Source organism: Pleurodeles waltl, chromosome 10 (assembly GCF_031143425.1).
Source record: "Pleurodeles waltl isolate 20211129_DDA chromosome 10, aPleWal1.hap1.20221129, whole genome shotgun sequence".
In the NCBI taxonomy this organism is placed as follows: Eukaryota; Metazoa; Chordata; class Amphibia; order Caudata; family Salamandridae; genus Pleurodeles; species Pleurodeles waltl.
Genome location: NC_090449.1, coordinates 596,824,708 through 596,852,204, shown reverse-complemented (window position 1 = coordinate 596,852,204; position 27,497 = coordinate 596,824,708).

Genomic DNA, 27,497 nt, shown 5'->3' with positions numbered 1-27,497 from the left:
CTGTCACCAAAATGTGAGGAAAACGTGTTTTTTAGCCAAATTTTGAGGTTTGCAAAGGTTTTCTGGGTAACAGAAGCTGGTCAGAGCCCCACAAGTCACCCCATCTTGGATTCCCATTGGTCTCTAGTTTTCAAAAATGCACAGGTTTGGTAGCTTTCCCAAGGTACAGGCTGAGCTAGAGGCCAAAATCTACAAGTAGGCACTTTGCAAAAACACCTCTGTTTTCTGTCAAAAAATGGGATGTGTCCACGTTGTGTTTTGGGGCATTTCCTGTCGCGGGCTCTCGGGCTACCCACACAAGTGTGGTAGCATTTTTATCGGGAGACTTGGAAGAACGGTGGGTGGAAGGAAATTTGTGGCTCCTCCCAGATTCAAGAACTTTCTGTCACCGAAATGTGAGGAAAACATGTTTTTTTAGCCAAATTTTGAGGTTTGCAACGGATTCTGGGTAACAGAACCTGATCAGAGCCCCACAAGTCACCCCATCTTTGATTCCCCTCGGTCTCTATGTTTTCAAAAAATGCACAGGTTTGGTAGCTTTCCCCTGGTGCCGGCTGAGCTAGAGGCCAAAATCTACAGGTAGGCACTTTGCAAAAAAACACCTCTGTTTTCTGTCAAAAAATGGGATGTGTCCACGTTGCGTTTTGGGGCATTTCCTGTCGCGGGCGCTAGGCCTACCCACAGAAGTGAGGTATCATTTTTATCGGGAGACTTGGGGGAACACTGGGTGGAAGGAAATTTGTGGCTCCTCTCAGGTTCCAGAACTTTCTGTCACTGAAATGTGAGGAAAACGTGTTTTTTTAGCCAAATTTTGAGGTTTGAAAAGGATTCTGGGTAACAGAACCTGGTCAGAGCCCCACAAGTCACCCCATCTTTGATTCCCCTTGGTCTCTAGTTTTAAAAATGCACAGATTTGGTAGGTTTCCCTAGGTGCCGGCTGAGCTAGAGGCCAAAATCTACAGGTAGGCACTTTGCAAAAAACACCTCTGTTTTCTGTCAAAAAATGGGATGTGTCCACGTTGCGTTTTGGGGCCTTTCCTGTCGCTGGCGCTAGGCCTACCCACACAAGTGAGGTATCATTTTTATCGGGAGACTTGGGGGAACGCTGGGTGGAAGGAAATTTGTGGCTCTTCTCAGATTCCAGAACTTTCTGTCACCAAAATGTGAGGAAAACGTGTTTTTTTAGCCAAATTTTGAGGTTTGCAAAGGATTCTGGGTAACAGAAGCTGGTCAGAGCCCCACAAGTCACCCCATCTTGGATTCCCATCGGTCTCTAGTTTTAAAAATGCACAGGTTTGGTAGCTTTCCCTAGGTGCAGGCTGAGCTAGAGGCCAAAATCTACAGGTAGGCACTTTGCAAAAAACACCTCTGTTTTCTGTAAAAAAATGGGATGTGTCCACGTTGTGTTTTGGGGCACTTCCTGTCGCGGGCGCTAGGCCTACCACACAAATGAGCTATCATTTTATCGGGAGACTTGGGGGAACGATGGGTGGAAGGAAATTTGTGGCTCCTCTCAGATTCCAGAACTTTCTGTCACCGAAATGTGAGGAAAACATGTTTTTTTTAGCCAAATTTTGAAGTTTGCAATGGATTCTGGGTAACAGAACCTGGTCAGAGCCCCACAAGTCACCTCATCTTTGATTCCCCTTGTTCTCTAGTTTAAAAAATGCACAGGTTTGGTAGGTTTCCCTAGGTGCCGGCTGAGCTAGAGTCCTAAATCTACAGGTAGGCAATTTGCAAAAAACACCTCTGTTTTCTATGAAAAAATGGGATGTGTCCATGTTGCGTTTTGGGGCATTTCCTGTCGCAGGCGCTCGGCCTACCCACACAAGTGAGGTAGCATTTTTATCGGGAGACTTGGAGGAACGCTGGGTGGAAGGAAATTTGTGGCTCCTCTCAGATTCCAGAACTTTCTGTCACCGAAATGTGAGGAAAACGTGTTTTTTTAGCCAAATGTTGAGGTTTGCAAAGGATTCTGGCTAACAGAACCTGGTCAGAGCCCCACAAGTCACCCTATCTTGAATTCCCATCGGTCTCTAGTTTAAAAAAATGCACAGGTTTGGTATGTTTCCCTAGGTGCCGGCTGAGCTAGAGGCCAAAATCTACAGGTAGGCAATTTGCAAAAAACACCTCTGTTTTCTATCAAAAAATGGGATGTGTCCACGTTGCGTTTAGGGGCATTTCCTGTCGCAGGCGCTCGGCCTACCCACACAAGTGAGGTATCATTTTTATCGGGAGACTTGGGGAAAGCTTGGTGGAAGAAAATTTGTGGCTCTTCTCAGATTCCAGAACTTTCTGTCACCAAAATGTAAGGAAAATGTGTTTTTTTTAGCCAAATTTTGAGGTTTGCAAAGGATTCTGGGTAACAGAAGCTGGTCAGAGCCCCACAAGTCATCCCATCTTGGATTCCCATCGGTCTCTAGTTTTAAAAAATGCACAGGTTTGGTAGGTTTTCCCTAGGTGCAGGCTGAGCTAGAGGCCAAAATCTACAAGTAGGCACTTTGCAAAAAAACCTCTGTTTTCTGTCAAAAAATGGGATGTGTCCACGTTGTGTTTTGGGGCATTTCCTGTCCCGGGCGCTCGGGCTACCCACACAAGTGAGGTAGCATTTTTATCGGGAGACTTGGAGGAACGCTGGGTGGAAGGAAATTTGTGGCTCCTCTCAGATTCCAGAACTTTCTGTCACCGAAATGTGAGGAAAACATGTTTTTTTAGGCAAATTTTGAGGTTTGCAAAGGATTCTGGCTAACAGAACCTGGTCAGAGCCCCACAAGTCACCCTATCTTGAATTCCCCTAGGTCTCTGGTTTAAAAAAATGCACAGATTTGGTATGTTTCCCTAGGTGCCGGATGAGCTAGAGGCCAAAATCTACAGGTAGGCAATTTGCAAAAAACACCTCTGTTTTCTATCAAAAAATGGGATGTGTCCACATTGCGTTTTTGGGGCATTTCCTGTCGCAGGCGCTCGGCCTACCCACACAAGTGAGATATCATTTTTATCGGGAGACTTGGGGGAACGCTGGGTGGAAGGAAATTTGTGGCTCCTCTCAGATTCCAGAACTTTCTGTCACCGAAATGTGAGGAAAACGTGTTTTTTCAGCCAAATTTTGAGGTTTGCAAAGGATTCTGGGTAACAGAAGCTGGTCAGAGCCCCACAAGTCACCCCATCTTGGATTCCCATCGGTCTCTAGTTTTAAAAAAATGCACAGGTTTGGTAGGTTTCCCTAGGTGCAGGCTGAGCTAGAGGCCAAAATCTACAAGTAGGCACTTTGCAAAAACACCTCTGTTTTCTGTCAAAAAATGGGATGTGTCCACGTTGTGTTTTGGGGCATTTCCTGTCGCGGGCACTCGGGCTACCCACACAAGTGAGGTAGCATTTTTATCGGGAGACTTGGAGGAACGCTGGGTGGAAGGAAATTTGTGGCTCCTCTCAGATTCCAGAACTTTCTGTCACCGAAATGTGAGGAAAACATGTTTTTTTAGCCAAAATTTTGAGGTTTGCAACGGATTCTGGGTAACAGAACCTGTCCAGAGCCCCACAAGTCACCCCATCTTAGATTCCCCTCGGTCTCTATGTTTTCAAAAATGCACAGGTTTGGTAGCTTTCCCCTGGTGCCGGCTGAGCTAGAGGCCAAAATCTACAGGTAGGCACTTTGTAAAAAACACCTCTGTTTTCTATCAAAAAATGGGATGTGTCCACGTTGCGTTTTGGGGCATTTCCTGTCGCTGGCGCTCGGCCTACCCACACAAGTGAGGTATCATTTTTATCGGGAGACTTGGGGGAACGCTGGGTGGAAGGAAATTTGTGGCTCTTCTCAGATTCCAGAACTTTCTGTCACCAAAATGTGAGGAAAACGTGTTTTTTTAGCCAAATTTTGAGGTTTGCAAAGGTTTCTGGGTAACAGAAGCTCGTCAGAGCCCCACAAGTCACCCCATCTTGGATTCCCATCGGTCTCTAGTTTTCACAAATGCACAGGTTTGGTAGCTTTCCCAAGGTGCAGGCTGACCTAGAGGGCCAAAATCTACAGGTAGGCACTTTGCAAAAAACACCTCTGTTTTCTGTAAACAATGGGATGTGTCCACGTTGTGTTTTGGGCAACTTCCTGTCGTGGGCGCTAGGCCTACCCACACAAATGAGCTATAATTTTTATCGGGAGACTTGGGGGAACGCTGGGTGGAAGGAAATTTGTGGCTCCTCTCAGATTCCAGAACTTTCTGTCACCGAAATGGAAGGAAAACATGTTTTTTTAGCCAAATTTTGAGGTTTGCAACGGATTCTGGGTAACAGAACCTGGTCAGAGCCCCACAAGTCACCTCATCTTTGATTCCCCTTGGCCTCTAGTTTTAAAAAATGCACAGGTTTGGTAGGTTTCCCTAGGTGCCGGCTGAGCTTGAGTCCTAAATCTACAGGTAGGCAATTTGCAAAAAACACCTCTGTTTTCTATTAAAAAATGGGATGTGTCCACGTTGCGTTTTGGGTCATTTCCTGTCGCAGGCGCTCGGCCTACCCACACAAGTGAGGTAGCATTTTTATCGGGAGACATGGAGGAACGCTGGGTGGAAGGAAATTTATGGCTCCTCTCAGATTCCAGAACTTTCTGTCACCGAAATGTGAGGAAAACGTGTTTTTTAGGCAAATTTTGAGGTTTGCAAAGGATTCTGGCTAACAGAACCTGGTCAGAGCCCCACAAGTCACCCTATCTTGAATTCCCCTAGGTCTCTGGTTTAAAAAATGCACAGGTTTGGTATGTTTCCCTATCTGCCGGCTGAGCTAGAGGCCAAAATCTACAGGTAGGCAATTTGCAAAAAAACACCTCTGTTTTCTATCAAAAAATGGGATGTGTCCACGTTGCGTTTTGGGTCATTTCCTGTCGCAGGCGCTCAGCCTACCCACACAAGTGAGGTATAATTTTTAGCGGGAGACTTGGGGGAAGGGCTGGGTGGAAGGAAATTTGTGGCTCCTCTCAGGATTCCAGAACTTTCTGTCACCGAAATGTGAGGAAAACTTGTTTTTTTAGCCAAATGTTGAGGTTTGCAAAGGATTCTGGCTAACAGAACCTGGTCAGAGCCCCACAAGTCACCCTATCTTGAATTCCCATCGGTCTCTAGTTTAAAAAAATGCACAGGTTTGGTATGTTTCCCTAGGTGCCGGCTGAGCTAGAGGCCAAAATCTACAGGTAGGCAATTTGCAAAAAACACCTCTGTTTTCTATCAAAAAATGGGATGTGTCCACGTTGCGTTTAGGGGGCATTTCCTGTCGCAGGCGCTCGGCCTACCCACACAAGTGAGGTATCATTTTTATCGGGAGACTTGGGGGAAAGCTTGGTGGAAGAAAATTTGTGGCTCTTCTCAGATTCCAGAACTTTCTGTCACCAAAATGTAAGGAAAACTTGTTTTTTTAGCCAAATTTTGAGGTTTGCAAAGGATTCTGGGTAACAGAAGCTGGTCAGAGCCCCACAAGTCATCCCATCTTGGATACCCATCGGTCTCTAGTTTTAAAAAAATGCACAGGTTTGGTAGGTTTCCCTAGGTGCAGGCTGAGCTAGAGGCCAAAATCTACAAGTAGGCACTTTGCAAAAAAACCTCTGTTTTCTGTCAAAAAATGGGATGTGTCCACGTTGTGTTTTGGGGCATTTCCTGTCCCGGGCGCTCGGGCTACCCACACAAGTGAGGTAGCATTTTTATCGGGAGACTTGGAGGAACGCTGGGTGGAAGGAAATTTGTGGCTCCTCTCAGATTCCAGAACTTTCTGTCACCGAAATGTGAGGAAAACATGTTTTTTTAGGCAAATTTTGAGGTTTGCAAAGGATTCTGGCTAACAGAACCTGGTCAGAGCCCCACAAGTCACCCTATCTTGAATTCCCCTAGGTCTCTGGTTTAAAAAAATGCACAGGTTTGGTATGTTTCCCTAGGTGCCGGCTGAGCTAGAGGCCAAAATCTACAGGTAGGGCAATTTGCAAAAAACACCTCTGTTTTCTATCAAAAAATGGGATGTGTCCACATTGCGTTTTGGGGCATTTCCTGTCGCAGGCGCTCGGCCTACCCACACAAGTGAGATATCATTTTTATCGGGAGACTTGGGGGAACGCTGGGTGGAAGGAAATTTGTGGCTCCTCTCAGATTTCCAGAACTTTCTGTCACCGAAATGTGAGGAAAACGTGTTTTTTCAGCCAAATTTTGAGGTTTGCAAAGGATTCTGGGTAACAGAAGCTGGTCAGAGCCCCACAAGTCACCCCATCTTGGATTCCCATCGGTCTTGAGTTTTAAAAAATGCACAGGTTTGGTAGGTTTCCCTAGGTGCAGGCTGAGCTAGAGGCCAAAATCTACAAGTAGGCACTTTGCAAAAACACCTCTGTTTTCTGTCAAAAAATGGGATGTGTCCACGTTGTGTTTTGGGGCATTTCCTGTCGGGGGCACTCGGGCTACCCACACAAGTGAGGTAGCATTTTTATCGGGAGACTTGGAGGAACGCTGGGTGGAAGGAAATTTGTGGCTCCTCTCAGATTCCAGAACTTTCTGTCACCGAAATGTGAGGAAAACATGTTTTTTTAGCCAAATTTTGAGGTTTGCAACGGATTCTGGGTAACAGAACCTGTCAGAGCCCCCACAAGTCACCCCATCTTAGATTCCCCTCGGTCTCTATGTTTTCAAAAATGCACAGGTTTGGTAGCTTTCCCCTGGTGCCGGCTGAGCTAGAGGCCAAAATCTACAGGTAGGCACTTTGTAAAAAACACCTCTGTTTTCTATCAAAAAATGGGATGTGTCCACGTTGCGTTTTGGGGCATTTCCTGTCGCTGGCGCTCGGCCTACCCACACAAGTGAGGTATCATTTTTATCGGGAGACTTGGGGGAACGCTGGGTGGAAGGAAATTTGTGGCTCTTCTCAGATTCCAGAACTTTCTGTCACCAAAATGTGAGGAAAACGTGTTTTTTTAGCCAAATTTTGAGGTTTGCAAAGGTTTCTGGGTAACAGAAGCTCGTCAGAGCCCCACAAGTCACCCCATCTTGGATTCCCATCGGTCTCTAGTTTTCACAAATGCACAGGTTTGGTAGCTTTCCCAAGGTGCAGGCTGACCTAGAGGCCAAAATCTACAGGTAGGCACTTTGCAAAAAACACCTCTGTTTTCTGTAAAACAATGGGATGTGTCCACGTTGTGTTTTGGGCAACTTCCTGTCGTGGGCGCTAGGCCTACCCACACAAATGAGCTATAATTTTATCGGGAGACTTGGGGAACGCTGGGTGGAAGGAAATTTGTGGCTCCTCTCAGATTCCAGAACTTTCTGTCACCGAAATGGAAGGAAAACATGTTTTTTAGCCAAATTTTGAGGTTTGCAACGGATTCTGGGTAACAGAACCTGGTCAGAGCCCCACAAGTCACCTCATCTTTGATTCCCCTTGGCCTCTAGTTTTAAAAAATGCACAGGTTTGGTAGGTTTCCCTAGGTGCCGGCTGAGCTTGAGTCCTAAATCTACAGGTAGGCAATTTGCAAAAAACACCTCTGTTTTCTATTAAAAATGGGATGTGTTCACGTTGCGTTTTGGGTCATTTCCTGTCGCAGGCGCTCGGCCTACCCACACAAGTGAGGTATCATTTTTATCGGGAGACTTGGGGAAACGCTGTGTGGAAGGAAATTTGTGGCTCTTCTCAGATTCCAGAACTTTCTGTCACCAAAATGTGAGGAAAACGTGTTTTTTTTAGCCAAATTTTGAGGTTTGCAAAGGTTTCTGGGTAACAGAAGCTGGTCAGAGCCCCACAAGTCACCCCATCTTGGATTCCCATTGGTCTCTAGTTTTCAAAAATGCACAGGTTTGGTAGCTTTCCCAAGGTACAGGCTGAGCTAGAGGCCAAAATCTACAAGTAGGCACTTTGCAAAAACACCTCTGTTTTCTTTCAAAAAATGGGATGTGTCCACGTTGTGTTTTGGGGCATTTCCTGTCGCGGGGCTCTCGGGCTACCCACACAAGTGTGGTAGCATTTTATCGGGAGACTTGGAAGAACGGTGGGTGGAAGGAAATTTGTGGCTCCTCCCAGATTCAAGAAACTTTCTGTCACCGAAATGTGAGGAAAACATGTTTTTTTAGCCAAATTTTGAGGTTTGCAACGGATTCTGGGTAACAGAACCTGATCAGAGCCCCACAAGTCACCCCATCTTTGATTCCCCTCGGTCTCTATGTTTTCAAAAATGCACAGGTTTGGTAGCTTTCCCCTGGTGCCGGCTGAGCTAGAGGCCAAAATCTACAGGTAGGCACTTTGCAAAAAAACACCTCTGTTTTCTGTCAAAAAATGGGATGTGTCCACGTTTCGTTTTGGGGCCTTTCCTGTCGCGGGCGCTAGGCCTACCCACAGAAGTGAGGTATCATTTTTATCGGGAGACTTGGGGGAACACTGGGTGGAAGGAAATTTGTGGCTCCTCTCAGGTTCCAGAACTTTCTGTCACTGAAATGTGAGGAAAACGTGTTTTTTTAGCCAAATTTTGAGGTTTGAAAAGGATTCTGGGTAACAGAACCTGGTCAGAGCCCCACAAGTCACCCCATCTTTGATTCCCCTTGGTCTCTAGTTTTAAAAAATGCACAGGTTTGGTAGGTTTCCCTAGGTGCCGGCTGAGCTAGAGGCCAAAATCTACAGGTAGGCACTTTGCAAAAAACACCTCTGTTTTCTGTCAAAAAATGGGATGTGTCCACGTTGCGTTTTAGGGCCTTTCCTGTCGCTGGCGCTAGGCCTACCCACACAAGTGAGGTATCATTTTTATCGGGAGACTTGAGGGAACGCTGGGTGGAAGGAAATTTGTGGCTCTTCTCAGATTCCAGAACTTTCTGTCACCAAAATGTGAGGGAAAACGTGTTTTTTTAGCCAAATTTTGAGGTTTGCAAAGGATTCTGGGTAACAGAAGCTGGTCAGAGCCCCACAAGTCACCCCATCTTGGATTCCCATCGGTCTCTAGTTTTAAAAAATGCACAGGTTTGGTAGCTTTCCCTAGGTGCAGGCTGAGCTAGAGGCCAAAATCTACAGGTAGGCACTTTGCAAAAAACACCTCTGTTTTCTGTAAAAAAATGGGATGTGTCCACGTTGTGTTTTGGGGCACTTCCTGTCGCGGGCGCTAGGCCTACCCACACAAATGAGCTATCATTTTTATCGGGGAGACTTGGGGGGAACGATGGGTGGAAGGAAATTTGTGGCTCCTCTCAGATTCCAGAACTTTCTGTCACCGAAATGTGAGGAAAACATGTTTTTTTAGCCAAATTTTGAAGTTTGCAATGGATTCTGGGTAACAGAACCTGGTCAGAGCCCCACAAGTCACCTCATCTTTGATTCCCCTTGTTCTCTAGTTTTAAAAAATGCACAGGTTTGGTAGGTTTCCCTAGGTGCCGGCTGAGCTAGAGTCCTAAATCTACAGGTAGGCAATTTGCAAAAAACACCTCTGTTTTCTATGAAAAAATGGGATGTGTCCATGTTGCGTTTTGGGGCATTTCCTGTCGCAGGCGCTCGGCCTACCCACACAAGTGAGGTAGCATTTTTATCGGGAGACTTGGAGGAACGCTGGGTGGAAGGAAATTTGTGGCTCCTCTCAGATTCCAGAACTTTCTGTCACCGAAATGTGAGGAAAACGTGTTTTTTTAGCCAAATGTTGAGGTTTGCAAAGGATTCTGGCTAACAGAACCTGGTCAGAGCCCCATAAGTCACCCTATCTTGAATTCCCATCGGTCTCTAGTTTAAAAAAATGCACAGGTTTGGTATGTTTCCCTAGGTGCCGGCTGAGCTAGAGGCCAAAATCTACAGGTAGGCAATTTGCAAAAAACACCTCTGTTTTCTATCAAAAAATGGGATGTGTCCACGTTGCGTTTAGGGGCATTTCCTGTCGCAGGCGCTCGGCCTACCCACACAAGTGAGGTATCATTTTTATCGGGAGACTTGGGGGAAAGCTTGGTGGAAGAAAATTTGTGGCTCTTCTCAGATTCCAGAACTTTCTGTCACCAAAATGTAAGGAAAACGTGTTTTTTTAGCCAAATTTTGAGGTTTGCAAAGGATTCTGGGTAACAGAAGCTGGTCAGAGCCCCACAAGTCATCCCATCTTGGATTCCCATCGGTCTCTAGTTTTAAAAAATGCACAGGTTGGTAGGTTTCCCTAGGTGCAGGCTGAGCTAGAGGCCAAAATCTACAAGTAGGCACTTTGCAAAAAAACCTCTGTTTTCTGTCAAAAAATGGGATGTGTCCACGTTGTGTTTTGGGGCATTTCCTGTCCCGGGCGCTCGGGCTACCCACACAAGTGAGGTAGCATTTTTATCGGGAGACTTGGAGGAACGCTGGGTGGAAGGAAATTTGTGGCTCCTCTCAGATTCCAGAACTTTCTGTCCACCGAAATGTGAGGAAAACATGTTTTATTAGGCAAATTTTGAGGTTTGCAAAGGATTCTGGCTAACAGAACCTGGTCAGAGCCCCACAAGTCACCCTATCTTGAATTCCCCTAGGTCTCTGGTTTAAAAAAATGCACAGGTTTGGTATGTTTCCCTAGGTGCCGGCTGAGCTAGAGGCCAAAATCTACAGGTAGGCAATTTGCAAAAAACACCTCTGTTTTCTATCAAAAAATGGGATGTGTCCACATTGCGTTTTTGGGGCATTTTCTGTCGCAGGCGCTCGGCCTACCCACACAAGTGAGATATCATTTTTATCGGGAGACTTGGGGGAACGCTGGGTGGAAGGAAATTTGTGGCTCCTCTCAGATTCCAGAACTTTCTGTCACCGAAATGTGAGGAAAACGTGTTTTTTCAGCCAAATTTTGAGGTTTGCAAAGGATTCTGGGTAACAGAAGCTGGTCAGAGCCCCACAAGTCACCCCATCTTGGATTCCCATCGGTCTCTAGTTTTAAAAAATGCACAGGTTTGGTAGGTTTCCCTAGTGCAGGCTGAGCTAGAGGCCAAAATCTACAAGTAGGCACTTTGCAAAAACACCTCTGTTTTCTGTCAAAAAATGGGATGTGTCCACGTTGTGTTTTGGGGCATTTCCTGGTCGCGGGCACTCGGGCTACCCACACAAGTGAGGTAGCATTTTTATCGGGAGACTTGGAGGAACGCTGGGTGGAAGGAAATTTGTGGCTCCTCTCAGATCCAGAACTTTCTGTCACCGAAATGTGAGGAAAACATGTTTTTTTAGCCAAATTTTGAGGTTTGCAACGGATTCTGGGTAACAGAACCTGTCAGAGCCCCACAAGTCACCCCATCTTAGATTCCCCTCGGTCTCTATGTTTTCAAAAATGCACAGGTTTGGTAGCTTTCCCCTGGTGCCGGCTGAGCTAGAGGCCAAAATCTACAGGTAGGCACTTTGTAAAAAACACCTCTGTTTTCTATCAAAAAATGGGATGTGTCCACGTTGCGTTTTGGGGCATTTCCTGTCGCTGGCGCTCGGCCTACCCACACAAGTGAGGTATCATTTTTATCGGGAGACTTGGGGGAACGCTGGGTGGAAGGAAATTTGTGGCTCTTCTCAGATTCCAGAACTTTCTGTCACCAAAATGTGAGGAAAACGTGTTTTTTTAGCCAAATTTTGAGGTTTGCAAAGGTTTCTGGGTAACAGAAGCTCGTCAGAGCCCCACAAGTCACCCCATCTTGGATTCCCATCGGTCTCTAGTTTTCACAAATGCACAGGTTTGGTAGCTTTCCCAAGGTGCAGGCTGACCTAGAGGCCAAAATCTACAGGTAGGCACTTTGCAAAAAACACCTCTGTTTTCTGTAAAACAATGGGATGTGTCCACGTTGTGTTTTGGGCAACTTCCTGTCGTGGGCGCTAGGCCTACCCACACAAATGAGCTATAATTTTTATCGGGAGACTTGGGGGAACGCTGGGTGGAAGGAAATTTGTGGCTCCTCTCAGATTCCAGAACTTTCTGTCACCGAAATGGAAGGAAAACATGTTTTTTTAGCCAAATTTTGAGGTTTGCAACGGATTCTGGGTAACAGAACCTGGTCAGAGCCCCACAAGTCACCTCATCTTTGATTCCCCTTGGCCTCTAGTTTTAAAAAATGCACAGGTTTGGTAGGTTTCCCTAGGTGCCGGCTGAGCTTGAGTCCTAAATCTACAGGTAGGCAATTTGCAAAAAACACCTCTGTTTTCTATTAAAAAAATGGGATGTGTCCACGTTGCGTTTTGGGTCATTTCCTGTCGCAGGCGCTCGGCCTACCCACACAAGTGAGGTAGCATTTTTATCGGGAGACTTGGAGGAACGCTGGGTGGAAGGAAATTTATGGCTCCTCTCAGATTCCAGAACTTTCTGTCACCGAAATGTGAGGAGGAAAACGTGTTTTTTAGGCAAATTTTGAGGTTTGCAAAGGATTCTGGCTAACAGAACCTGGTCAGAGCCCCACAAGTCACCCTATCTTGAATTCCCCTAGGTCTCTGGTTTAAAAAAATGCACAGGTTTGGTATGTTTCCCTATCTGCCGGCTGAGCTAGAGGCCAAAATCTACAGGTAGGCAATTTGCAAAAAAACACTCTGTTTTCTATCAAAAAATGGGATGTGTCCACGTTGCGTTTTGGGCATTTCCTGTCGCAGGCGCTCAGCCTACCCACACAAGTGAGGTATAATTTTTAGCGGGAGACTTGGGGGAAGGCTGGGTGGAAGGAAATTTGTGGCTCCTCTCAGATTCCAGAACTTTCTGTCACCGAAATGTGAGGAAAACGTGTTTTTTTAGCCAAATGTTGAGGTTTGCAAAGGATTCTGGCTAACAGAACCTGGTCAGAGCCCCACAAGTCACTCTATCTTGAATTCCCATCGGTCTCTAGTTTAAAAAAATGCACAGGTTTGGTATGTTTCCCTAGGTGCCGGCTGAGCTAGAGGCCAAAATCTACAGGTAGGCAATTTGCAAAAACACCTCTGTTTTCTATCAAAAAATGGGATGTGTCCACGTTGCGTTTAGGGGCATTTCCTGTCGCAGGCGCTCGGCCTACCCACACAAGTGAGGTATCATTTTTATCGGGAGACTTGGGGAAACGCTGTGTGGAAGGAAATTTGTGGCTCTTCTCAGATTCCAGAACTTTCTGTCACCAAAATGTGAGGAAAACGTGTTTTTTTAGCCAAATTTTGAGGTTTGCAAAGGTTTCTGGGTAACAGAAGCTGGTCAGAGCCCCACAAGTCACCCCATCTTGGATTCCCATTGGTCTCTAGTTTTCAAAAATGCACAGGTTTGGTAGCATTCCCAAGGTACAGGCTGAGCTAGAGGCCAAAATCTACAAGTAGGCACTTTGCAAAAACACCTCTGTTTTCTTTCAAAAAATGGGATGTGTCCACGTTGTGTTTTGGGGCATTTCCTGTCGCGGGCTCTCGGGCTACCCACACAAGTGTGGTAGCATTTTTATCGGGAGACTTGGAAGAACGGTGGGGTGGAAGGAAATTTGTGGCTCCTCCCAGATTCAAGAACTTTCTGTCACCGAAATGTGAGGAAAACATGTTTTTTTAGCCAAATTTTGAGGTTTGCAACGGATTCTGGGTAACAGAACCTGATCAGAGCCCCACAAGTCACCCCATCTTTGATTCCCCTCGGTCTCTATGTTTTCAAAAATGCACAGGTTTGGTACCTTTCCCTGGTGCCGGCTGAGCTAGAGGCCAAAATCTACAGGTAGGCACTTTGCAAAAAAACACCTCTGTTTTCTGTCAAAAATGGGATGTGTCCACGTTGCGTTTTGGGGCATTTCCTGTCGCGGGCGCTAGGCCTACCCACAGAAGTGAGGTATCATTTTTATCGGGAGACTTGGGGGAACACTGGGTGGAAGGAAATTTGTGGCTCCTCTCAGGTTCCAGAACTTTCTGTCACTGAAATGTGAGGAAAACGTGTTTTTTTAGCCAAATTTTGAGGTTTGAAAAGGATTCTGGGTAACAGAACCTGGTCAGAGCCCCACAAGTCACCCCATCTTTGATTCCCCTTGGTCTCTAGTTTTAAAAAATGCACAGGTTTGGTAGGTTTCCCTAGGTGCCGGCTGAGCTAGAGGCCAAAATCTACAGGTAGGCACTTTGCAAAAAACACCTCTGTTTTCTGTCAAAAAATGGGATGTGTCCACGTTGCGTTTTAGGGCCTTTCCTGTCGCTGGCGCTAGGCCTACCCACACAAGTGAGGAATCATTTTTATCGGGAGACTTGGGGGAACGCTGGGTGGAAGGAAATTTGTGGCTCTTCTCAGATTCCAGAACTTTCTGTCACCAAAATGTGAGGGAAAACGTGTTTTTTTAGCCAAATTTTGAGGTTTGCAAAGGATTCTGGGTAACAGAAGCTGGTCAGAGCCCCACAAGTCACCCCATCATGGATTCCCATCGGTCTCTAGTTTTAAAAAATGCACAGGTTTGGTAGCTTTCCCTAGGTGCAGGCTGAGCTAGAGGCCAAAATCTACAGGTAGGCACTTTGCAAAAAACACCTCTGTTTTCTGTAAAAAAATGGGATGTGTCCACGTTGTGTTTTGGGGCACTTCCTGTCGCGGGGCGCTAGGCCTACCCACACAAATGAGCTATCATTTTTATCGGGAGACTTGGGGGGAACGATGGGTGGAAGGAAATTTGTGGCTCCTCTCAGATTCCAGAACTTTCTGTCATCGAAATGTGAGGAAAACATGTTTTTTTAGCCAAATTTTGAAGTTTGCAATGGATTCTGGGTAACAGAACCTGGTCAGAGCCCCACAAGTCACCTCATCTTTGATTCCCCTTGTTCTCTAGTTTTAAAAAATGCACAGGTTTGGTAGGTTTCCCTAGGTGCCGGCTGAGCTAGAGTCCTAAATCTACAGGTAGGCAATTTGCAAAAAACACCTCTGTTTTCTATGAAAAAATGGGATGTGTCCATGTTGCGTTTTTGGGCATTTCCTGTCGCAGGCGCTCGGCCTACCCACACAAGTGAGGTAGCATTTTTATCGGGAGACTTGGAGGAACGCTGGGTGGAAGGAAATTTGTGGCTCCTCTCAGATTCCAGAACTTTCTGTCACCGAAATGTGAGGAAAACGTGTTTTTTTTAGCCAAATGTTGAGGTTTGCAAAGGATTCTGGCTAACAGAACCTGGTCAGAGCCCCACAAGTCACCCTATCTTGAATTCCCATCGGTCTCTAGTTTAAAAAAATGCACAGGTTTGGTATGTTTCCCTAGGTGCCGGCTGAGCTAGAGGCCAAAATCTACAGGTAGGCAATTTGCAAAAAACACCTCTGTTTTCTATAAAAAAATGGGATGTGTCCACGTTGCGTTTAGGGGCATTTCCTGTTGCAGGCGCTCGGCCTACCCACACAAGTGAGGTATCATTTTTATCGGGAGACTTGGGGGAAAGCTTGGTGGAAGAAAATTTGTGGCTCTTCTCAGAATTCAGAACTTTCTGTCACCAAAATGTAAGGAAAACGTGTTTTTTTAGCCAAATTTTGAGGTTTGCAAAGGATTCTGGGTAACAGAAGCTGGTCAGAGCCCCACAAGTCATCCCATCTTGGATTCCCATCGGTCTCTAGTTTTAAAAAATGCACAGGTTTGGTAGGTTTCCCTAGGTGCAGGCTGAGCTAGAGGCCAAAATCTACAAGTAGGCACTTTGCAAAAAAACCTCTGTTTTCTGTCAAAAAATGGGATGTGTCCACGTTGTGTTTTGGGGCATTTCCTGTCCCGGGCGCTCGGGCTACCCACACAAGTGAGGTAGCATTTTTATCGGGAGACTTGGAGGAACGCTGGGTGGAAGGAAATTTGTGGCTCCTCTCAGATTCCAGAACTTTCTGTCACCGAAATGTGAGGAACACATGTTTTTTTAGGCAAATTTTGAGGTTTGCAAAGGATTCTGGCTAACAGAACCTGGTCAGAGCCCCACAAGTCACCCTATCTTGAATTCCCCTAGGTCTCTGGTTTAAAAAAATGCACAGGTTTGGTATGTTTCCCTAGGTGCCGGCTGAGCTAGAGGCCAAAATCTACAGGTAGGCAATTTGCAAAAAACACCTCTGTTTTCTATCAAAAAATGGGATGTGTACACATTGCGTTTTGGGGCATTTCCTGTCGCAGGCGCTCGGCCTACCCACACAAGTGAGATATCATTTTTATCGGGAGACTTGGGGGAACGCTGGGTGGAAGGAAATTTGTGGCTCCTCTCAGATTCCAGAACTTTCTGTCACCGAAATGTGAGGAAAACGTGTTTTTTCAGCCAAATTTTGAGGTTTGCAAAGGATTCTGGGTAACAGAAGCTGGTCAGAGCCCCACAAGTCACCCCATCTTGGATTCCCATCGGTCTCTAGTTTTAAAAAATGCACAGGTTTGGTAGGTTTCCCTAGGTGCAGGCTGAGCTAGAGGCCAAAATCTACAAGTAGGCACTTTGCAAAAACACCTCTGTTTTCTGTCAAAAAATGGGATGTGTCCACGTTGTGTTTTGGGGCATCTCGGGCTACCCACACAAGTGAGGTAGCATTTTTATCGGGAGACTTGGAGGAACGCTGGGTGGAAGGAAATTTGTGGCTCCTCTCAGATTCCAGAACTTTCTGTCACCGAAATGTGAGGAAAACATGTTTTTTTTAGCCAAATTTTGAGGTTTGCAACGGATTCTGGGTAACAGAACCTGTCAGAGCCCCACAAGTCACCCCCATCTTAGATTCCCCTCGGTCTCTATGTTTTCAAAAATGCACAGGTTTGGTAGCTTTCCCCTGGTGCCGGCTGAGCTAGAGGCCAAAATCTACAGGGTAGGCACTTTGTAAAAAAACACCTCTGTTTTCTATCAAAAAATGGGATGTGTCCACGTTGCGTTTTGGGGCATTTCCTGTCGCTGGCGCTCGGCCTACCCACACAAGTGAGGTATCATTTTTATCGGGAGACTTGGGGGGAACGCTGGGTGGAAGGAAATTTGTGGCTCTTCTCAGATTCCAGAACTTTCTGTCACCAAAATGTGAGGAAAACGTGTTTTTTTTAGCCAAATTTTGAGGTTTTGCAAAGGTTTCTGGGTAACAGAAGCTCGTCAGAGCCCCACAAGTCACCCCATCTTGGATTCCCATCGGTCCTCTAGTTTTCACAAATGCACAGGTTTGGTAGCTTTCCAAGGTGCAGACTGACCTAGAGGCCAAAATCTACAGGTAGGCACTTTGCAAAAAAACACCTCTGTTTTCTGTAAAACAATGGGATGTGTCCACGTTGTGTTTTGGGCAACTTCCTGTCGTGGGCGCTAGGCCTACCCACACAAATGAGCTATAATTTTTATCGGGAGACTTGGGGGAACGCTGGGTGGAAGGAAATTTGTGGCTCCTCTCAGATTCCAGAACTTTCTGTCACCGAAAATGGAAGGAAAACATGTTTTTTTAGCCAAATTTTGAGGTTTGCAACGGATTCTGGGTAACAGAACCTGGTCAGAGCCCCCACAAGTCACCTCATCTTTGATTCCCCTTGGCCTCTAGTTTTAAAAAAATGCACAGGTTTGGTAGGTTTCCCTAGGGTGCCGGCTGAGCTTGAGTCCTAAATCTACAGGTAGGCAATTTGCAAAAAACACCTCTGTTTTCTATTAAAAAATGGGATGTGTCCACGTTGCGTTTTGGGTCATTTCCTGTCGCAGGCGCTCGGCCTACCCACACAAGTGAGGTAGCATTTTTATCGGGAGACTTGGAGGAACGCTGGGTGGAAGGAAATTTATGGCTCCTCTCAGATTCCAGAACTTTCTGTCACCGAAATGTGAGGGAAAACGTGTTTTTTAGGCAAATTTTGAGGTTTGCAAAGGATTCTGGCTAACAGAACCTGGTCAGAGCCCCACAAGTCACCCTATCTTGAATTCCCCTAGGTCTCTGGTTTAAAAAAATGCACAGGTTTGGTATGTTTCCCTATCTGCCGGCTGAGCTAGAGGCCAAAATCTACAGGTAGGCAATTTGCAAAAAAACACCTCTGTTTTCTATCAAAAAATGGGGATGGATGTGTCCACGTTGCGTTTTGGGGCATTTCCTGTCGCAGGCGCTCAGCCTACCCACACAAGTGAGGTATAATTTTTAGCGGGGAGACTTGGGGGAAGGCTGGGTGGAAGGAAATTTGTGGCTCCTCTCAGATTCCAGAACTTTCTGTCACCGAAATGTGAGGAAAACGTGTTTTTTTAGCCAAATGTTGAGGTTTGCAAAGGATTCTGGCTAACAGAACCTGGTCAGAGCCCCACAAGTCACTCTATCTTGAATTCCCATCGGTCTCTAGTTTAAAAAAATGCACAGGTTTGGTATGTTTCCCTAGGTGCCGGCTGAGCTAGAGGCCAAAATCTACAGGTAGGCAATTTGCAAAAAACACCTCTGTTTTCTATCAAAAAATGGGATGTGTCCACGTTGCGTTTAGGGGCATTTCCTGTCGCAGGCGCTCGGCCCTACCCACACAAGTGAGGTATCATTTTTATCGGGAGACTTGGGGGAAAGCTTGGTGGAAGAAAATTTGTGGCTCTTCTCAGATTCCAGAACTTTCTGTCACCAAAATGTAAGGAAAACGTGTTTTTTTTAGCCAAATTTTGAGGTTTGCAAAGGATTCTGGGTAACAGAAGCTGGTCAGAGCCCCACAAGTCATCCCATCTTGGATTCCCATCGGTCTCTAGTTTTAAAAAATGCACAGGTTTGGTAGGTTTCCCTAGGTGCAGGCTGAGCTAGAGGCCAAAATCTACAAGTAGGCACTTTGCAAAAAAACCTCTGTTTTCTGTCAAAAAATGGGATGTGTCCACGTTGTGTTTTGGGGCATTTCCTGTCCCGGGCGCTCGGGCTACCCACACAAGTGAGGTAGCATTTTTATCGGGAGACTTGGAGGAACGCTGGGTGGAAGGAAATTTGTGGCTCCTCTCAGATTCCAGAACTTTCTGTCACCGAAATGTGAGGAAAACATGTTTTTTTAGGCAAATTTTGAGGTTTGCAAAGGATTCTGGCTAACAGAACCTGGTCAGAGCCCCACAAGTCACCCTATCTTGAATTCCCCTAGGTCTCTGGTTTAAAAAAATGCACAGGTTTGGTATGTTTCCCTAGGTGCCGGCTGAGCTAGAGGCCAAAATCTACAGGTAGGCAATTTGCAAAAAACACCTCTGTTTTCTATCAAAAAATGGGATGTGTCCACATTGCGTTTTGGGGCATTTCCTGTCGCAGGCGCTCGGCCTACCCACACAAGTGAGATATCATTTTTATCGGGAGACTTGGGGGAACGCTGGGTGGAAGGAAATTTGTGGCTCCTCTCAGATTCCAGAACTTTCTGTCACCGAAATGTGAGGAAAACGTGTTTTTTCAGCCAAATTTTGAGGTTTGCAAAGGATTCTGGGTAACAGAAGCTGGTCAGAGCCCCACAAGTCACCCCATCTTGGATTCCCATCGGTCTCTAGTTTTAAAAAATGCACAGGTTTGGTAGGTTTCCCTAGGTGCAGGCTGAGCTAGAGGCCAAAATCTACAAGTAGGCACTTTGCAAAAACACCTCTGTTTTCTGTCAAAAAATGGGATGTGTCCACGTTGTGTTTTGGGGCATTTCCTGTCGCGGGCACTCGGGCTACCCACACAAGTGAGGTAGCATTTTTATCGGGAGACTTGGAGGAACGCTGGGTGGAAGGAAATTTGTGGCTCCTCTCAGATTCCAGAACTTTCTGTCACCGAAATGTGAGGAAAACATGTTTTTTTAGCCAAATTTTGAGGTTTGCAACGGATTCTGGGTAACAGAACCTGTCAGAGCCCCACAAGTCACCCCATTTTAGATTCCCCTCGGTCTCTATGTTTTCAAAAATGCACAGGTTTGGTAGCTTTCCCCTGGTGCCGGCTGAGCTAGAGGCCAAAATCTACAGGTAGGCACTTTGTAAAAAACACCTCTGTTTTCTATCAAAAAATGGGATGTGTCCACGTTGCGTTTTGGGGCATTTCCTGTCGCTGGCGCTCGGCCTACCCACACAAGTGAGGTATCATTTTTATCGGGAGACTTGGGGGAACGCTGGGTGGAAGGAAATTTGTGGCTCTTCTCAGATTCCAGAACTTTCTGTCACCAAAATGTGAGGAAAACGTGTTTTTTTAGCCAAATTTTGAGGTTTGCAAAGGTTTCTGGGTAACAGAAGCTCGTCAGAGCCCCACAAGTCACCCCATCTTGGATTCCCATCGGTCTCTAGTTTTCACAAATGCACAGGTTTGGTAGCTTTCCCAAGGTGCAGGCTGACCTAGAGGCCAAAATCTACAGGTAGGCACTTTGCAAAAAACACCTCTGTTTTCTGTAAAACAATGGGATGTGTCCACGTTGTGTTTTGGGCAACTTCCTGTCGTGGGCGCTAGGCCTACCCACACAAATGAGCTATAATTTTTATCGGGAGACTTGGGGGAACGCTGGGTGGAAGGAAATTTGTGGCTCCTCTCAGATTCCAGAACTTTCTGTCACCGAAATGGAAGGAAAACATGTTTTTTTAGCCAAATTTTGAGGTTTGCAACGGATTCTGGGTAACAGAACCTGGTCAGAGCCCCACAAGTCACCTCATCTTTGATTCCCCTTGGCCTCTAGTTTTAAAAAATGCACAGGTTTGGTAGGTTTCCCTAGGTGCCGGCTGAGCTTGAGTCCTAAATCTACAGGTAGGCAATTTGCAAAAAACACCTCTGTTTTCTATTAAAAAATGGGATGTGTCCACGTTGCGTTTTGGGTCATTTCCTGTCGCAGGCGCTCGGCCTACCCACACAAGTGAGGTAGCATTTTTATCGGGAGACTTGGAGGAACGCTGGGTGGAAGGAAATTTATGGCTCCTCTCAGATTCCAGAACTTTCTGTCACCGAAATGTGAGGAAAACGTGTTTTTTAGGCAAATTTTGAGGTTTGCAAAGGATTCTGGCTAACAGAACCTGGTCAGAGCCCCACAAGTCACCCTATCTTGAATTCCCCTAGGTCTCTGGTTTAAAAAAATGCACAGGTTTGGTATGTTTCCCTAGGTGCCGGCTGAGCTAGAGGCCAAAATCTACAGGTAGGCAATTTGCAAAAAAACACCTCTGTTTTCTATCAAAAAATGGGATGTGTCCACGTTGCGTTTTGGGGCATTTCCTGTCGCAGGCGCTCAGCCTACCCACACAAGTGAGGTATCATTTTTAGCGGGAGACTTGGGGGAACGCTGGGTGGAAGGAAATTTGTGGCTCTTCTCAGATTCCAGAACTTTCTGTCACCAAAATGTGAGGAAAACGTGTTTTTTTAGCCAAATTTTGAGGTTTGCAAAGGATTCTGGGTAACAGAAGCTGGTCAGAGCCCCACAAGTCACCCCATCTTGGATTCCCATCGGTCTCTAGTTTTAAAAAATGCACAGGTTTGGTAGGTTTCCCTAGGTGCAGGCTGAGCTAGAGGCCAAAATCTATAGGTAGGCACTTTGCAAAAAACACCTCTGTTTTCTGTCAAAAAATGGGATGTGTCCACGTTGCGTTTTGGGGCATTTCCTGTCGCGGGCGCTAGGCCTACCCACAGAAGTGAGGTATCATTTTTATCGAGAGACTTGGGGGAACACTGGGTGGAAGGAAATTTGTGGCTCCTCTCAGATTCCAGAACTTTCTGTCACTGAAATGTGAGGAAAACGTGTTTTTTCAGCCACATTTTGAGGTTTCAAAAGCATTCTGGGTAACAGAACCTGGTCAGAGCCCCACAAGTCACCCCATCTTTGATTCCCGTTGGTCTCTAGTTTTAAAAAATGCACAGGTTTGGTAGGTTTCCCTAGGTGCCGGCTGAGCTAGAGGCCAAAATCTACAGGTAGGCACATTGCAAAAAACACCTCTGTTTTCTGTCAAAAAATGGGATGTATCACCGTTGCGTCTTGGGGTATTTCCTGTCGCGGGCGATAGGCCTACCCACACAAGTGAGGTATCATTTTTATCGGGAGACTTGAAGGAACGCTAAGTGGAAGGGAATTTGTGTCTCTTCTCATTTTCCAGAACTTTCTGTCACCAAATTTGAGGAAAACGTGTTTTGTTAGCCATATTTTGAGGTTTGCAAAGGATTCTGGGTAACAGAACCTGGTCAGAGCCCCACAAGTCACCCCATCTTGGATTCCCCTAGGTCTCTAGTTTTCAAAAATGCACAGGTCTGGTAGGTTTCCCTAGGTGCTGGCTGAGCTAGAGGCCAAAATCTACAGGTAGGCACTTTGCAAAAAACACGTCTGTTTTCTGTCAAAAAATGGGATGTGTCCACGTTGCGTTTTGGGGCATTGCCTGTCGCTTGGGCTAGGCCTACCCACACAAGTGAGGTATCATTTTTATCGGGAGACTTGGGGGAACGCTGGGTGGAAGGAAATTTGTGGCTCCCCTCAGATTCCAGAACTTTATGTCACTGAAATGTGAGGAAAACTTGTTTTTTTAGCCAAATTTTGAGGTTTGCCAAGCATTCTGGGCAACAGAACCTGGTCAGAGCCCGACAAGTCACCCCATCTTGGATTCCCCTAGGTCTCTCGTTTTCAAAAATGCACAGGTTTGGTATGTTTCCCTAGCTGCCAGCTGAGCTAGAGGCCAAAATCTACAGGTAGGCACTTTGCAAAAAACACCTCTGTTTCCTGTCAAAAAATGGGATGTGTGCACTTTGTGTTTTGGGGCATTTCCTGCCGTGGGCGCTATGCATGCCCACACAAGTGAGGTATCATTTTTATCCGGAGACTTGGGGGAGCGCTGGGTGGAAGGAAATTTGTTGCTCTTCTCAGATTCCAGAACTTTCTGTCACCAAAATGTGAGGAAAATGTGTTTTTTAGCCAAATTTTGAGGTTTGCAAAGGATTCTGGGTAACACAAGCTGGTCAGAGTCCCACAAGTCACCCCATCTTGGATTCCCATCGGTCTCTAGTTTTAAAAAATGCACAGGTTTGGAAGGTTTCCCTAGGTGCCGGCTGAGCTAGAGTCCTAAATCTACAGGTAGGCAATTTGCAAAAAACACCTCTGTTTCCTATTATAAAATGGGATGTGTCCACGTTGCGTTTTGGGGCATTTCCTGTCGCAGGCGCTCAGCCTACCCACACAAGTGAGGTAGCATTTTTATCGGGAGACTTGGAGGAACGCTGGGTGGAAGGAAATTTGTGGCTCCTCTCAGATTCCAGAACTTTCTGTCACCGAAATGTGAGGAAAACGTGTTTTTAAAGGCAAATTTTGAGGTTTGCAAAGGATTCTGGCTAACAGAACCTGGTCAGAGCCCCACAAGTCACCCTATCTTGAACTCCCCCCCCTAGGTCTCTGGTTTGAAAAAATGCACAGGTTTGGTATGTTTCCCTAGGTGCCGGCTGAGCTAGAGGCCAAAATCTACAGGTAGGCAATTTGCAAAAAACACCTCTGTTTTCTATAAAAAAAATGGGATGTGTCCACGTTGCGTTTTGGGGCATTTCCTGTCGCAGGCGCTCAGCCTACCCACACAAGTGAGGTATCATTTTTATCGGGAGACTTGGGGGAACGCTGGGTGGAAGGAAATTTGTGGCTCCTCTCAGATTCCAGAACTTTCTGTCACCGAAATGTGAGGAAAACGTGTTTTTTCAGCCAAATTTTGAGGTTTGCAAAGGATTCTGGGTAACAGAAGCTGGTCAGAGCCCCACAAGTCACCCCATCTTGGATTCCCATCGGTCTCTAGTTTTAAAAAATGCACAGGTTTGGTAGGTTTCCCTAGGTGCAGGCTGAGCTAGAGGCCAAAATCTACAAGTAGGCACTTTGCAAAAACACCTCTGTTTTCTGTCAAAAAATGGGATGTGTCCACGTTGTGTTTTGGGGCATTTCCTGTCGCGGGCGCTCGGGCTACCCACACAAGTGAGGTAGCATTTTTATCGGGAGACTTGGAACAACGCTGGGTGGAAGGAAATTTGTGGCTCCTCTCAGATTCCAGAACTTTCTGTCACCGAAATGTGAGGAAAACATGTTTTTTTAGCCAAATTTTGAGGTTTGCAACGGATTCTGGGTAACAGAACCTGATCAGAGCCCCACAAGTCACCCCATCTTTGATTCCCCTCGGTCTCTATGTTTTAAAAAATGCACAGGTTTGGTAGCTTTCCCCTGGTGCCGGCTGAGCTAGAGGCCAAAATCTATAGGTAGGCACTTTGCAAAAAACACCTCTGTTTTCTGTCAAAAAATGGGATGTGTCCACGTTGCGTTTTGGGGCATTTCCTGTCGCTGGCGCTCGGCCTACCCACACAAGTGAGGTATCATTTTTATCGGGAGACTTGGGGAAACGCTGTGTGGAAGGAAATTTGTGGCTATTCTCAGATTCCAGAACTTTCTGTCACCAAAATGTGAGGAAAACGTGTTTTTTTAGCCAAATTTTGAGGTTTGCAAAGGTTTCTGGGTAACAGAAGCTGGTCAGAGCCCCGAAAGTCACCCCATCTTGGATTCCCATCGGTCTCTAGTTTTCAAAAATGCACAGGTTTGGTAGCTTTCCCAAGGTACAGGCTGAGCTAGAGGCCAAAATCTACAGGTAGGCACTTTGCAAAAAACACCTCTGTTTTCTGTAAAAAAATGGGATGTGTCCACGTTGTGTTTTGGGCAACCTCCTGTCGCGGGCGCTAGGCCTACCCACACAAATGAGCTATCATTTTTATCGGGAGACTTGGGGGAACGCTGGGCGGAAGGAAATTTGTGGCTCCTCTCAGATTCCAGAACTTTCTGTCACCGAAGTTTGAGGAAAACATGTTTTTTTAGCCAAATTTTGAGGTTTGCAACGGATTCTGGGTAACAGAACCTGGTCAGAGCCCCACAAGTCACCTCATCTTTGATTCCCCTTGGTCTCTAGTTTTAAAAAATGCACAGGTTTGGTAGGTTTCCCTAGGTGCCGGCTGAGCTAGAGTCCTAAATCTACAGGTAGGCAATTTGCAAAAAACACCTCTGTTTTCTATTAAAAAATGGGATGTGTCCACGTTGCGTTTTGGGCCATTGCCTGTCGCAGGCGCTCGGCCTACCCACACAAGTGAGGTAGCATTTGTCTCGGGAGACTTGGAGGAACGCTGGGTGGAAGGAAATTTGTGGCTCCTCTCAGATTCCAGAACTTTCTGTCACCGAAATGTGAGGAAAACGTGTTTTTTAGGCAAATTTTGAGGTTTCCAAAGGATTCTGGCTAACAGAACCTGGTCAGAGCCCCACAAGTCACCCTATCTTGAATTCCCCTAGGTCTCTGGTTAAAAAAAATGCACAGGTTTGGTATGTTTCCCTAGGTGCCGGCTGAGCTAGAGGCCAAAATCTACAGGTAGGCAATTTGCAAATAAACACCTCTGTTTTCTATCAAAAAATGGGATGTGTCCACGTTGCGTTTTGGGGCATTTCCTGTCGCAGGCGCTCGGCCTACCCACACAAGTGAGGTATAATTTTTAGCGGGAGACTTGGGGGAACGCTGGGTGGAAGGAAATTTGTGGCTCTTCTCAGATTCCAGAACTTTCTGTCACCAAAATGTGAGGAAAACGTGTTTTTTTAGCCAAATTTTGAGGTTTGCAAAGGATTCTGGGTAACAGAAGCTGGTCAGAGCCCCACAAGTCACCCCATCTTGGATTACCATCGGTCTCTAGTTTTAAAAAATGCACAGGTTTGGTAGGTTTCCCTAGGTGCAGGCTGAGCTAGAGGCCAAAATCTACAGGTAGGCACTTTGCAAAAAACACCTCTGTTTTCTGTCAAAAAATGGGATGTGTCCACGTTGCGTTTTGGGGCATTTCCTGTCGCGGGCGCTACGCCTACCCACAGAAGTGAGGTATCATTTTTATCGAGAGACTTGGGGGAACACTGGGTGGAAGGAAATTTGTGGCTCCTCTCAGATTCCAGAACTTTCTGTCACTGAAATGTGAGGAAAACGTGTTTTTTTAGCCAAATTTTGAGGTTTGAAAAGGATTCTGGGTAACAGAACCTGGTCAGAGCCCCACAAGTCACCCCATCTTTGATTCCCCTTGGTCTCTAGTTTAAAAAAATGCACAGGTTTGGTAGGTTTCCCTAGGTGCCGGCTGAGCTAGAGGCCAACATCTACAGGTAGGCACATTGCAAAAAACACCTCTGTTTTCTGTCAAAAAATGGGATGTGTCACCATTGCGTCTTGGGGCATTTCCTGTCGCGGGCGCTAGGCCTACCCACACAAGTGAGGTATCATTTTTATCGGGAGACTTGAAGGAACGCTAAGTGGAAGGGAATTTGTGTCTCTTCTCATTTTCCAGAACTTTCTGTCACCAAAATGTGAGGAAAACGTGTTTTTTTAGCCATATTTTGAGGTTTGCAAAGGATTCTGGGTAACAGAACCTGGTCAGAGCCCCACAAGTCACCCCATCTTGGATTCCCCTAGGTCTCTAGTTGTCAAAAATGCACAGGTCTGGTAGGTTTCCCTAGGTGCTGGCTGAGCTAGAGGCCAAAATCTACAGGTAGGCACTTTGCAAAAAACACCTCTGTTTTCTGTCAAAAAATGGGATGTGTCCACGTTGCGTTTTGGGGCATTTCCTGTCGCTGGCGCTCGGCCTACCCACACAAGTGAGGTATCATTTTTATCGGGAGACTTGGGGAAACGCTGTGTGGAAGGAAATTTGTGGCTCTTCTCAGATTCCAGAACTTTCTGTCACCAAAATGTGAGGAAAACGTGTTTTTTTAGCCAAATTTTGAGGTTTGCAAAGGTTTCTGGGTAACAGAAGCTGGTCAGAGCCCCACAAGTCACCCCATCTTGGATTCCCATCGGTCTCTAGTTTTCAAAAATGCACAGGTTTGGTAGCTTTCCCAAGGTACAGGCTGAGCTGGAGGCCAAAATCTACAGGTAGGCACTTTGCAAAAAACACCTCTGTTTTCTGTTAAAAAATGGGATGTGTCCACGTTGTGTTTTGGGCAACCTCCTGTCGCGGGCGCTAGGCCTACCCACACAAATGAGCTATCATTTTTATCGGGAGACTTGGGGGAACGCTGGGAGGAAGGAAATTTGTGGCTCCTCTCAGATTCCAGAACTTTCTGTCACCGAAATTTGAGGAAAACATGTTTTTTTAGCCAAATTTTGAGGTTTGCAACGGATTCTGGGTAACAGAACCTGGTCAGAGCCCCACAAGTCACCTCATCTTTGATTCCCCTTGGTCTCTAGTTTTAAAAAATGCACAGGTTTGGTAGGTTTCCCTAGGTGCCGGCTGAGCTAGAGTCCTAAATCTACAGGTAGGCAATTTGCAAAAAACACCTCTGTTTTCTATTAAAAAATGGGATGTGTCCACGTTGCATTTTGGGGCATTTCCTGTCGCAGGCGCTCGGCCTACCCACACAAGTGAGGTAGCATTTTTATCGGGAGACTTGGAGGAACGCTGGGTGGAAGGAAATTTGTGGCTCCTCTCAGATTCCAGAACATTCTGTCACCGAAATGTGAGGAAAACGTGTTTTTTAGGCAAATTTTGAGGTTTGCAAATGATTCTGGCTAACAGAACCTGGTCAGAGCCCCACAAGTCACCCTATCTTGAAGTCCCCTAGGTCTCTGGTTTAAAAAAATGCACAGGTTTGGTATGTTTCCCTAGGTGCCGGCTGAGCTAGAGGCCAAAATCTACAGGTAGGCAATTTGCAAAAAAACACCTCTGTTTTCTATCAAAAAATGGGATGTGTCCACGTTGCGTTTTGGGGCATTTCCTGTCGCAGGCGCTCGGC